We start from the raw sequence: 13259 nt of genomic DNA on the forward strand, positions 1-13259 counted from the left end.
AAATGAACCGAACCGTGACCTCTAAACCGAACCAAAAATTGTGTTTATTGTTACACCCCTAGAGTTTAGTCACCATGGTTATTTATGATTTTCACCTGCCTCTGTTGTTCGGGACACTCACCTGTTTGTAATCAACAATGATTGATTGATTGATTGATTGAAACTTTTATTAGTAGATTGCACAGTACAGTACATATTCCGTACAATTGACCACTAAATGGTAACACCCCAATAAGTTTTTCAACTTGTTTAAGTCGGGGTCCACGTTAATCAGTTCATGGAAGAGATACTATTTAAGCCTGCCTTTGCTGATCACTCGTCCTGGCTTCTTTGTTTGCTTCCAGCTACTGTCACGTACGATTTGTTAGTTCATTATTCCTATGCTACGTCCTAGCTTTTTGTGTGTTAGGCACGCTTGCCTTTTTGTTGTTTTACCTGTATTTTGGTAGTTTGGATCATTTATGAAAAAAAAATCAAATCCTACATTCACGCTTTTGTCCGGAGTTGTCCGTTTTGCAACCAAACCGTGACGGGGCTTTTTCATGATATACTAGTTACTATGGTAATTTAATTAGTTACTGTGGGGAGGTGCAGCCCACGGGCCGACGGCTGAGCAAGGCACGCTGCAGCCCTGCCCAAGATGGCGGCAAGGAAGCAGAGAATTCGGCGGAGCGGAGATGCGGGGCCAGCCGGGAGCGACGCCGCCGCAATCTAAATCAGGTGCGTGGCTCACACACCGACGCACAATTAACATTTCTCCTGATGCTGCATAAAAGGGAAGATGGAAAAGAGATCGGGGCGGAAGGAGTTGGAGTGCCGGGGAGAACAGACGAAGAGCGGCAGCAGCGAAAGAGAGAGAGAAAAGCGCACAAGAGCTGAGGACGCGGACGGCTGAAAGAGCGACCGAGGAGTGAGGAGCGAGGAGATGAACGAGCGATCCAAGCTGCAGAAAAGCTTTATTGAAAATGAAAGAGTCAAACCTTGTGCAAAAGCTATGTCCTTCCTGGGTGGTCCGTGGAACCCGAGCGGCGACAGGGAAATTCGTCCACAGTTACTATGGTAATCTACGTCACAGCAGCTGAGACGAGGCACCAAGCAGTGTGGGTGGGGAGCGTTTCCACAGAGTGTTTCCAGAGTGAGCCTGAAATCATGGACAGACACGGAAGGAGATTTTTACAACAAAGTTCTAAAGCTTTGTGATGTATCAGATATTTCAGATTTTAGGTGGGGGTTTTTTTTTCGATGTGTATCTTAAAATGTTGTTGCGTAAACGCTTGATTGTGTCACACCTGGGTGAAGTCTTGCCTGGGTTTCGTCTGGTTTCATGTTTTTTTCATTTCCTGTTTTATTTTGAAATGCTGACTCTACCTCTCGTTTCAGATCACTTGCACTTCCTCCTGTTCCACTGGTCTGACCTCCTTCCTGATTACCTGATCGTGCACACCTGTGTCACCCTCCCTCGTGTGTATAAATGTCTCGTCCTCCTTCTGTCCTGCGCCAGAGTGTTTAGTATCTTTTTTGTGCGTACCTCCAGTGTTCCATGTCCACAGCCATTGTTACGTTTTTGTACCTTTTTTTGACCCACGGGACATTGTTTGTAAACATTTTTGTCAGGTAAGATTAGCTAATTAGCATTGCCTCCGTTGGAACGATTTTTGTTCTATTTTGCATGTTGTATTCTTAGCACCTTTTTTCCATCCGCAGCTGGAGGGTTTTGAGTTTATTGAGATTTCTGTTAGTTTACAGCAGGGGTCACCAACCTTTTTGAAACCAAGACCTACTTCTTGGGTACTGATTAATGCGAAGGGCTACCAGTTTGATACACACTTAAATAAATTGCCAGATATAGCCAACTTGTTTACCAATTTACCTTTAACTCTGTTATTATTAATAATTAATGATATTTATCTTTGTGGAGACACTGATTATCTTAATGATTTCTCACAATAAATATATATAGAAACAGATAAATATTTTTTTTTTAAAAAGGGTATTTCTGTCGGTCATTCTGTCGTACATTTTTTTTCCTTCTACGGAAGTTTTTGGGGAGAGAATTAATGATGAAAAAAACACTTAATTGAACAGTTTATAAGAGGAGAAAGCACGAAAAAAATGTAAATTAAATTTTGAAACATATTTTATCTTCAATTTCGTTTCTTTAAAATTCAAAATTCAACCGAAAAAAATGGAGAAAAACTAGCTAATTCGAATCTTTTTGAAAACATTAAAAAAATTGTTTATGGAACATCATTAGTAATTTTTCCTGATTAAGATTAATTTTTGAATTTTGATGACATGTTTTAAATAGGTTAAAATCCAATCTGCATTTTGTTAGAATATATAACAAATTGGACCAAGCTATATTTCTAACAAAGACAAATCATTATTTTTTCCTGAACAATTTTAAAAGAAATTGAAAGGACTTTGATATAAGATTTAAATGTGATTTTTCTGGATTTGCCAGAATATTTTTTGGGAATTTTAATCATAAGTTTGAAGAAATATTTCACAAATATTCTTCGTCGAAAAAACAGAAGCTAAAATGAAGAATTAAATTAAAACTTATTTATTATTCTTTAAAATAAAAAAAATACATTTACTTAAACATTTATTTAATTTGTCAGGAAAGAAGAGGAAGGAATTTAAAAGGTAAAAAGTTATGTTTTTAAAAATCCTAAAATCATTTTTAAGGCAGTATTTTTTTTTCTCTAAAATTGTCTTTCTGAAAGTTATAAGAAGCAAAGTAAAAAAAATAAATGAATTTATTTAAACAAGTGAAGACCAAGTCTTTAAAATATTTTCTTGGATTTTCAAATTCTATTTGAGTTTTGTCTCTCTTAGAATTAAAAATGTCGAGCAAAGCGAGACCAGCTTGCTAGTAAATAAATACAATTTAAAAAATAGAGGCAGCTCACTGGTAAGTGCTGCTATTTGAGCTATTTTTAGAACAGGCCAGCGGGCGACTCATCTGGTCCTTGCGGGCTACCTGGTGTCCGCGGGCCCCGCGTTGGTGACCCCTGGTTTAGCGCTTAGGTAAGCTCTGTTTTTATAGTCTGTTTAGTTTATCCCTTTTTGGACCCTTTCCCTTGTCGGAAAGGGGAAATCCTGCATCTGTGTTCAGAGTCCTATTGTGGTCGTGGATTGTAAAATATGTCGATCAAGAGGGGGTGTGATGTTCATATGTTGAATGATAAATGGGTTGTACTTGTATAGCGCTTTTCTACCTTCAAGGTACTCAAAGCACTTTGACACTACTTCCACATTTACCCATTCACACACACATTCACACACTGATGGAGGGAGCTGCCATGCAAGGCGCCAACCAGCACCCATCAGGAACAAGGTGAAGTGTCTTGCTCAGGCGACAACGGACGTGACGAAGTTGGGATTTGAACCAGTGACCCTCGGGTTGCGCACGGCCACTCTACCATTGCGCCACGCCATCCCTATAAATGTTGTCAATATTCAGTACTTTATCATTTATAGTTAATATTGTAAATCTCACATTCCTCATTTTCATGTATATTCTGGGTGTCTCATTCAGTAAAAAAAAATCTAATTCCATTCTGTTTTTTTAAGGCGGTCTGGCGTATTGTTTTTTGCTTTCAATCAGACATTATTGTGAGGTTCTGTATTAGTATTCCTAAAAATCAGACATACCAACCCCAAACACAGTTTTTTCTGAAACTTTGGCCCCCCAAGTCAAAATAATTGCCCAGCCCTGGCCAATGACTTATGTCTAAAAATAATTATCAATATAATTTGAATATTATTTATTTTATTTGTATTTTGATTGGTTTAGTAAATGACCTTTGTCATTTCATGTTACATTGGTTTAGTTATTTGTATTTCCCTACATTTGATTCCAATTATTGTTTGTTAAATTACTTAGATTGTAAATGTTTTCATTGTCTTCAGTTTAGTCCACGCCACTTTTCTTTAAGCCCTTGGGCATGTTTTATTAATCCCTGTTTTGTTTCTGGTGCTGGTGACTGACAGCGGCAGTCTATTCCTTGTTGGTGGTGCGTTCTTCACAATCCCCTCCCATTTTGCTTGTACAAACCCCTTTTCCATATGAGTTCGGAAATGTTGTTAGTTGTAAATATAAACAGAATACAATGATTTGCAAATCATTTTCAACCCATATTCAATTGAATGCACTTCAAAGACAAGATATTTGATGTTCAAACTCATAAACATAAGTTACCCAGGCCTTGGGCACTAATGCACCCCCATACCATCACAGATGCTGGCTTCTGAACTTTGCGTCGATAACAGTCTGGATGGTTCGCTTCCCCTTTGGTCCGGATGACACAATGTCAAATATTTCTAAAAACAATTTGAAATGTGGACTCGTCAGACCACAGAACATTTTTCCACTTTGCATCAGTCCATCTTAGATGATCTCGGGCCCAGAGAAGCTTGTGGCGTTTCTGGATGTTGTTGATAAATGGCTTTCGCTTTGCATAGTAGAGCTGTAACTTGCACTTACAGATGTAGCGACAAACTGTACTTAGTGACAGTAGTTTTCTGAAGTGTTCCTGAGCCCATGTGGTGATGTCCTTTAAAAATTGATGTCGGTTTTTGATACAGTGCCATCTGAGGGATCGAAGGTCACAATCATTCAATGTTGGTTTCTGGCCATGCCGCTTACGTGGAGTGATTTCTACAGATTCTCCGAACCTTTTGATGATATTATGGACCGTAGATGTTGAAATCCCTAAATTTCTTGCAATTGTACTTTGAGAAACATTGTTCTTAAACTGTTTGACTATTTGCTCACGCAGTTGTGGACAAAGGGGTGTACTTTGCCCCATCCTTTCTTGTGAAAGAGAGCATTTTTTTGGGAAGCTGTTTTTATACCCAATCATGGCACCCACCTGTTCCCAATTAGCCTGCACACCTGTGGGATGTTCCAAATAAGTGTTTGATGAGCATTCCTCAACATTATCAGTATTTATTGCCACCTTTCCCAATTTCTTTGTCACGTGTTGCTGGCATCAAATTCTAAACTTAATGATTATTTGCAAAAAAAAATGTTTTTATCAGTTTGAACATCAAATATGTTGTCTTTGTAGCATATTCAACTGAATATGGGTTGAAAAGGATTTGCAAATCATTGTATTCCGTTTATATTTACATCTAACACAATTTCCCAACTCATATGGAAACAGGGTTTGTATGTTTGCTCCGTGTCACAGGTGGTTCATTTTGTGGATCCTGTTTGATTTCCTGCCGCCTGGTTAAGAACCAGTCCTGACCTTTATCCCTACTTCTTGCCCAAGTGTCTGCTTTGTTTGGTGTGTGCCACTTTGTTTTTTTAATTTAGTCAATGAAGTTTGGTTACTTTTTAAAATTACCAACCTGTCTTTTGCCCAGTGGTAATATACAAGCCTATGTGCTTTTGTCTAGTTAAAATCTCAAGCTTGGTATTTCCTGGGGTGCAATTTCCCAGGTGGTCTTGTCGGACACGTACATCCTGGTATTATACCACCCCTTTCTCGCCGCACACTGTAGGTACTTTTGTACAGAACAATTGATCGGGATTCTGTCACTATGGACGTATGACTCGCTAATTGTGGATGTTTGTGTAAAACCTGCTTGTCTGTGGATAGGACCTGGTTCTAGATGTCATGGTCTAACCTACCTCACTTACATAGGAATTCATAATTTCAGACGATCATCGCTACGTCCGTCCTTTAAAAAAAAAAACGATTTAGATTTTCTAAACACACATTCCTGAGCAATGCAGCTTCAAAGTTATGATCCACTGAGCCGAAAAACAATCTCCTCATTCCCTGGCTCGTTCCAAAGCACACTGGCGGACATAAGGGAGGGCCTGAAAGAGCAGTAAAAAAAAAAACAAATGGAATGCTCGCTGATTGCGGTTTAAAATGCCCTCCATGCCTTTCCCAGCCTCTCCTCAGGGGTTCCATGTAACCGTCTTTAAGTGCCATTCCATTCCTCTTAAAACGCCAGCGAATGTTCACCAGCAAAGAAAAAAAAATCTTCAAGGGCGAGAAAGAGGATACCTTTTTAGTTTTGTCATTGGGTCATCTTAAACTGGGTAGCAATTTGACCTTTATATGAACCACCTTAGTGTTTATAAGCAAGGGTGGGTGATATTGCAAATGTTGATATCAATTTGATACCAAGCAGATACAGGTCCAGTATTCCATCCATCCATTTTCTACCGCTTATTCGCTTTGTGGTCACGGGGGGCGGTGGTGCCTATCTCAGCTACAATCGGGCGGAAGGCGGCGTACACCCTGGACAAGTCGCCTCCTCATTGCAGTGTTTTTTTTTTTTCTTTAATTTTTTCACATTTTACAAGATCATTCATTGATATTGTCTTTATTTTGTTGATCATGACTTTGAGATTAAAACTAGTGCTGTCAAACAATATTTTATTTTTACATTAGATCAATCACACAAGTCAAAATTAATCAGTTACTAAATTGATCGCATAATTTAAATTAATATTTAAAAAAAATATCTTGACACAAATGCGATTTTATTGAATTTTTATCAAAATATATGGTAATGGTGCGGTATAGCTCAGTGGCCGTGCCAGCAACTTGAGGGTTCCAGGTTCGATCCCCACTTCTGCCATCCTTGTTACTGCCGTTGTGTCCTTGGGCAAGACACTTTACCCACCTGCTCCCAGTGCCATCCACGCTGGTTTAAATGTAACTTAGATAATGGGTTTCACTATGAATCACTAGAGAAAAGCGCTATATAAAATATAATTCACTTCACTATTTGAAAGCACATCATTTATTTGCCCACAACTCGGTAACAATATATTGTAAAAATAAAATCAGTAAATTTATTACACAGGTCACAACTAATCACACTTACTAAATTACTCGCATAATTTCAATTAATATTTAAAAAAAATATTTTGACACAAATGCCATTTTATTGATTTTTTTTTTAATAAATATGGTTAATGAATGCACATAATTTATTCGCCTAAACTTGGTGACAATATAATGTAAAAAATGAAATCAGTAAATTTAATCACACAAGTCAAAATTAATCAGTTACTAAATTGCTTGCATAATTTATATGAATTTTTAAAAAATATATCTTGACACAAATGCCATTTTATTGACTTTAAAAAATATATATTTTAATTGAATGCACATAATTTTTTTTGCCCAAAACTTGGTAACAATAAATTGTAAAAAATAAAATCAGTTAATTTAATCGCACAAGTCAAAATTAATCACAGTTACTAAATTGCTTGCATAATTTAAATGAATTAAAAAAAATTAATCTTGACACAAATGCCATTTTATTGACTTTTTAAAAAAAACATATGGTAATTGAATTCACTTAATTTAATTTTTTTAATAAAAAAAAAAACTATTTTAATTAAATGCACATCATTTGCCCAAAACTTGGTAACAAATTGTAAAAAAATAAAATCAGTAAATGTAATCACAATAGTCAAAATTAATCACCATTACTAAATGTGCTTGCATAATTTAAATGAGTATTTACCAAAAATATCTTGACACAAATGCCATTTTATTCACTTTTTTTAAAAAGATATATAGTAATTGAATGCACATCATTTATTTGCCCAAAATTTGGTAACAATACATTGTAAAAATAAAATCAGTAAATCACTCAAGTCAAAATGAATTAGTTACTAAATTGCTTGTGTGATTTAAAATATTTTTATTTTAAAAATATCTTGACACAAATGCCATTTTATTGACTTTAAAAAAATATGTAGTTTAATTGAATGCACATAATTTATTTGCCCAAAACTTGGTAACAATAAATTGTAAAAAATAAAATCAGTAAATTTAATCACACAAGTCAAAATTAATCACTGTTACTGAATTTGCTTGCAAAATTTAAATGACGATTTACAAAAAATATCTTGACACAAATGCCATTTTATTTACTTTTTAAAAAAGATGTATATTGTAGGTGAATGCACATCATTTATTTGCCCAAAATTTCGTAACAATACATTGTAAAAATAAAATCTGTGAATTTAATCACATAAGTCAAAATTAATTAGTTACTAAATTGCTTGCATAATTTAAATGCATATTTCTTAAAAATATCTTTACACAAATGCTATTTTATTGACTTAAAAAAAAAAAAAATACTTTAATTGAATGCCCATAATTTATTTGCCCAAAACTTGGTAACAATAAATTGTAAAAAATAAAATCAGTAAATTTAATCACACAAGTCAAAATTAATCAAATTGCTTGCATAATTTAAATGAAGCTTTAAAAAATTAATCTTGACACAAACGCCATTTTATTGACTTATAAAAATATATATATCGTAGTTGAATTCACGTAATTTAATTGCCCAAAATTTGGTAACAATACATTGTAAAAATTTAATCAGTAAATTTAATCACACAAGTCAAAGTTAACCAGTTACTAAATTGCTTGCATAATTTAGATGAATTTTTAAAAAATATATCTTGACACAAATGCCATTTTATTGACTTTAAAAAATATATATTTTAATTGAATGCACATAATTTTTTTTGCCCAAAACTTGGTAATAATCAATTGTAAAAAATAAAATCCGTAAATTTAATCACACAAGTCAATATTAATCAGTTACTAAATTGCTTGCATAATTTAAATTAATTAAAAAAAATTAATCTTGACACAAATGCCATTTTATTGACTTTTTAAAAAAAACATATGGTAATTGAATTCACGTAATTTAATTGCCCAAAATTTGGTAACAATACATTGTAAAAAATAAAATCAGTAAATGTATTCAGTTACTAAATTGCTTGCATAATTTAAATGCATACGTTTTTAAAAATATCTTGACACAAATGTCATTTTATTGACTTTAAAAAAAAAAAACTATTTAATTGAATGCACATAATTTGCCCAAAACTTGGTAACAACAAATTGTAAAAAAAATAAAATCAGTAAATTTACTCACAATAGTCAAAATTAATCACCGTTACCAATGTGCTTGCATAATTTAAATGAGTATTTACAAAAAATATCTTGACACGAATGACATATTTTTTACTTTTTTTAAAAAGATATATGGTAATTGAATGCACATCATTTATTTGCCCAAAATTTGCTAACTGTACATTGTAAAAATAAAATCAGTCAATTTAATCACTCAAGTCAAAATTAATTACAGTTACTAAATTGCTTGCATGATTTAAATTCTTTTTATTTTAAAAATATCTTTACACAAATGCCCTTTTATTGACTTTAAAAAAATGTATTTTAATTGAATGCACATAATGTATTTGCCCAAAACTTGGTAACAAAAAATTGTAAAAAAAAAACTGTAAATTTAATCACACAAGTCAAAATTAATCAAATTGCTTGCGTAATTTAAATGAATTTTTAAAAAATTAATCTTGACACAAATGCCATTTTGACTTTATAAAAAAAAAAAAAAAAAAAAAAGGTAGTTTAATTCACGTAATTTAATTGCCCAAAATTTGGTAACGATACATTGTAAATTTAATCACAAAAGTCCAAATTACAGTTACTAAATTGCTTGCATAATTTAAATGCATACTTTTTTTTAATATCTTGACACAAATGCCATTTTATTGACTTTAAAAAAAAAAAAAAAATTTAATTGAATGCACATAATTTATTTGCCCAAAACTTGGTGACAATATGTTGTAAAAAATATCAGTAAATTTAATCAGAAGTCAAAATTAATCAGTTACTAAATTTCTTTGCATAATTTAAATGAATATTTAGAAAAATATCTTGACACAAATGCCATTTTATTGACTTTTTATAAAAATATATGGTAATTGAATGCACTTAATTTATTTGCCCAAAATTTGGTAACACTACATTGTAAAAATAAAATCCAGTATATTTAATCACACAAGTCAAAATTAATCACAGTTACTAAATTGCTTGCATAATTTAAATATTTTTAAATACCTTTACACAAATGCCATTTTACTGACTTTTTTTTTTTTTTAAATATGGTAATTCAATGCACATCATTTACTTTCCCAAAACTTGGTAACAATACATTGTAAAAATAAAATCAGTAAATTTTACGGTTGCTGGTTGCTCAGTAGTCAGAATTTTACCGGAAATGTTAGTGTTTTTTACAAGAAATTGCTGTAAATGTATCAAACGGTGTAACTTTTATTGTAAATTTCTAACATCTGTGATGCCAGTTTGTTTTTTTAACGTTAAATCTACCGACATTGTTTTTACAGTACATTATGTCATGATCCGTTGCCCGGATCATGTTTTGTTTAGTTTTATATTCTTTTATTTGTTGATTAGTTCTGTTTGAGCACCCTTGTTTATTTTCTTTGTTGCTACAGGTGCTGATTTGTGTCACCTGCCTCTGTTTAGTGGTCGGTACGCTCACCTGCTCACTGTCACTAATCAGAGAGCTATTTATTCCTGCCTCCTGCCACACTCTCTGGCAGTCTTCTGTCACGCCGGGGTGGCATGATTTTGCAGTGGTCGTTTCCCCAAGATGATGTCAGGAAGCAGCGTGCAGGTAAGAAAGATGATTTAATCCAATAATCGGGTCAAAATACAAAATGTGCGGATGGCACGGGAAGCTACGACAAAAAGCTTGACAAAAAGACTCGCCTAAGCAAGAGCAAGTAGAACCATGTTGGGTGTTGTGACTAAGACTGCCGGACCTACCTGCTGTCTTTCATTAAAACCAGGTGCGTTGATTACCAATTGCCTCCGACTGCGCCGGCGAGTGGTCGCGGTCTGTGCGGCGAGCGCAGGGGCGTGTCTGGCAGGGCTCACAACGGAGCTCCTAGATGCTCCCACAGAAGAGGGAAAAACAGACTGTGCGTGCGCCGTAACAAGCATGGCGGAAGCGGGGATCGAACCCAGAACCCTCAAGTTGCTGGCATGGCCAGTCTACCAACCGAGCTGTACCGACCCGCTTGTAAAAGTGATTTGAGTCACTAAAGAAAAGCGCTATACAAAATTTAATTCACTTCACTTGGTCCAAGGGAGACAGGAAGGGCCTGTCCGTGCCGGTAGGTCTGCCTGTTGGTTGTCTGCCCGTTCATATCTATCTGTTGTTCAGCTCCCAGACACAATGGTTTAAAACCTCAATGTGGCGCGAAGCAGTACTAAATAGCTCGCGGATTAGTGAGCGTCCTGACCATTAATCAGAGGCAGGTGAAAAAATCAGCACCCATGGCAACAAAGAATACAAAAAATGGTGCTGAAACAGAACTTATCACCAATTAAGAAATATCAAGCTAAAGAAAACATGATCTGGGCAACAGATCATGATATAATGTACGTTAACAACAATGTCTGTAGATTTTACGGTAAAAAAAAACAAAAAAAAAACTGGTATGATAGTCGTTAGAATTTTACAACTGTTGTACCATTTAAAAAAAATTAACAGCAATTTTTTTTGTAAAAGCCAATGTAAAACTTGCGTTAAAATTCTAGCTACTGAGCAACCCATGCATTTTCTACCGTTTGTCCCTTTTTGGGGTCGCTGGAGCCTGTCTCAGATGCATTTGGGCGAAAGGTGGCGTACACCCTGGACAAGTCGCCCCCTCATCGCAGTACTGAGCAACCAGCAACCTTAAAATTTACTGATTTTTATTTTTATCATTGTACTGTTACCTAGTTTAAATAAATGATGTGCATTCGCAGAACATATTTTTTTAAAAAGTAAATACAACTGCATTTGTCAATATATATATATATATATATATATATATATATATATATATATATATATATTAATTTTAAATTATGCAAGCTATTTAGTAACTGATTCATTTTGACTGTAGATTTTACACTAAAAAAACATGCTTTGCTGACAGTCCGTTAAAGGCCTACTGAAAATGCCTACTGAAACCCACTACTACCGACCACACAGTCTGATAGTTTATATATCAATGATGAAATATTAACATTGCAACACATGCCATTACGGCCTTTTTAGTTTACTAAATTGCGATTTTAAATTTCCCGCGAGGTATCCTGTTGAAAACGTCGCGGAATGATGACGCTTATGTTGACGCGTGCTTGTGAGGTTATTGACTGGAGCGGACATTTCAGCCTAGCACCACACACGGCTAAAAGTCGTCTCTTTTCATCGCATAATTACACAGTATTTTGGACATCTGTGTTGCTGAATCTTTTGCAATTTGTTCAATTAATAATGGAGACTATAAAGAAGAATGGTGTTTGTGGATTGCAGCTGCCTTTAGCAACTGGAACACAGCCAGTGTTTCTTTATTTGTTGTGAAGCTTTAACACAGAGCGGTCAAGCGAACATGTTTCTCTACGTCAACCAGCAAGTTTTTGGATGAAAAAATTGTGATATTAAGTCGGGTCTTACCGGAGACATCACGGGAGCTTCCGTCCTGCTGCAGCTGCGTGACTTCCCTCATACACTCGCGGTCAACACACCCGTGGCCACACCCCTCCGACTTTCAGGTACTATTTAATCTCACTAAAACACTAGTAACACAATAAGCAGATAAGGGATTTTCCGGAATTTCCTTTGTAAATGTGTCTAATTACATCTGAATCGCTCCCACTGCAATCGCCTTTTTTTTCCCCCCTGGTCCTTCACTCTAAATTTCCTCATCCACGAATCTTTCATCCTCGCTCAAATTAATTGGGAAATGGTCGCTTTCTCGGTCCGAATAGCTCTTGCTGCTTGAGGCTATGATTATAAACAATGTGAGGAGCTCCACAACCCGTGATGTCACGCGCACATTATCTGCTACTTCCGGTAAAGGCAAGGCTTTTTTATTAGCAACCAAAAGTTGTGAACTTTATCGCCAATGTTCTCTACTCAATCCTTTTCAGCAAAAATATGGCAATATCGTGAAATGATCAAGTATGACATAGAATGGACCTGCTATCCCCGTTTAAGTGAGAAAATCTCATTTCAGTAGGCCTTTAAAAAAAAGTCAACAATGGAAATGATCAATGAGGTAGTTGATACATAGAAGTGTTTGTATTTATACTTCATTTTGTTTTTGTTCAATCATAGATGGGCTGTGACTTAAATTTTGTTTGCTTTGTCGAAACACTGAGAATAATTTTAATTTCATTGTGTTCTTAATGGTGTTTTTCATTTTTTTACTAACTTGAAGTGTTTTGTCAAGAGGATTATTTGTGATATGTACATTTTCAGAATGTCCGTGTTATATGGGCCAAAGTAAACCAAAGAAAACAATTAGAAGTTGTCGTTGTTGTATTTTCAAGTTATTATGCCATGATTTCACCATTCCGGCCCACGTGGGA

At 34.9% G+C, this 13259-nt stretch overlaps 1 long non-coding RNA gene across 2 annotated transcripts in view; it reads left to right on the forward strand.

Annotated features, from left to right (window-relative positions):
• Positions 1–1504: 1504 nt before the first annotated feature.
• The window catches only part of LOC133569868 (uncharacterized), a 62483-nt gene continuing 50728 nt past the window's right edge, over positions 1505–13259 (forward strand). For both annotated transcript variants that reach the window (XR_009809954.1, XR_009809953.1), the window contains exons 1-2: positions 1505–1614; positions 10328–10509. This is a non-coding gene — a long non-coding RNA (uncharacterized LOC133569868). The remainder of the gene's footprint in view (positions 1615–10327; positions 10510–13259) is intronic.

The sequence above is a fragment of the Nerophis ophidion genome, linkage group LG15 (genome assembly GCF_033978795.1).
Source record: "Nerophis ophidion isolate RoL-2023_Sa linkage group LG15, RoL_Noph_v1.0, whole genome shotgun sequence".
NCBI lineage: Eukaryota > Metazoa > Chordata > Actinopteri > Syngnathiformes > Syngnathidae > Nerophis > Nerophis ophidion.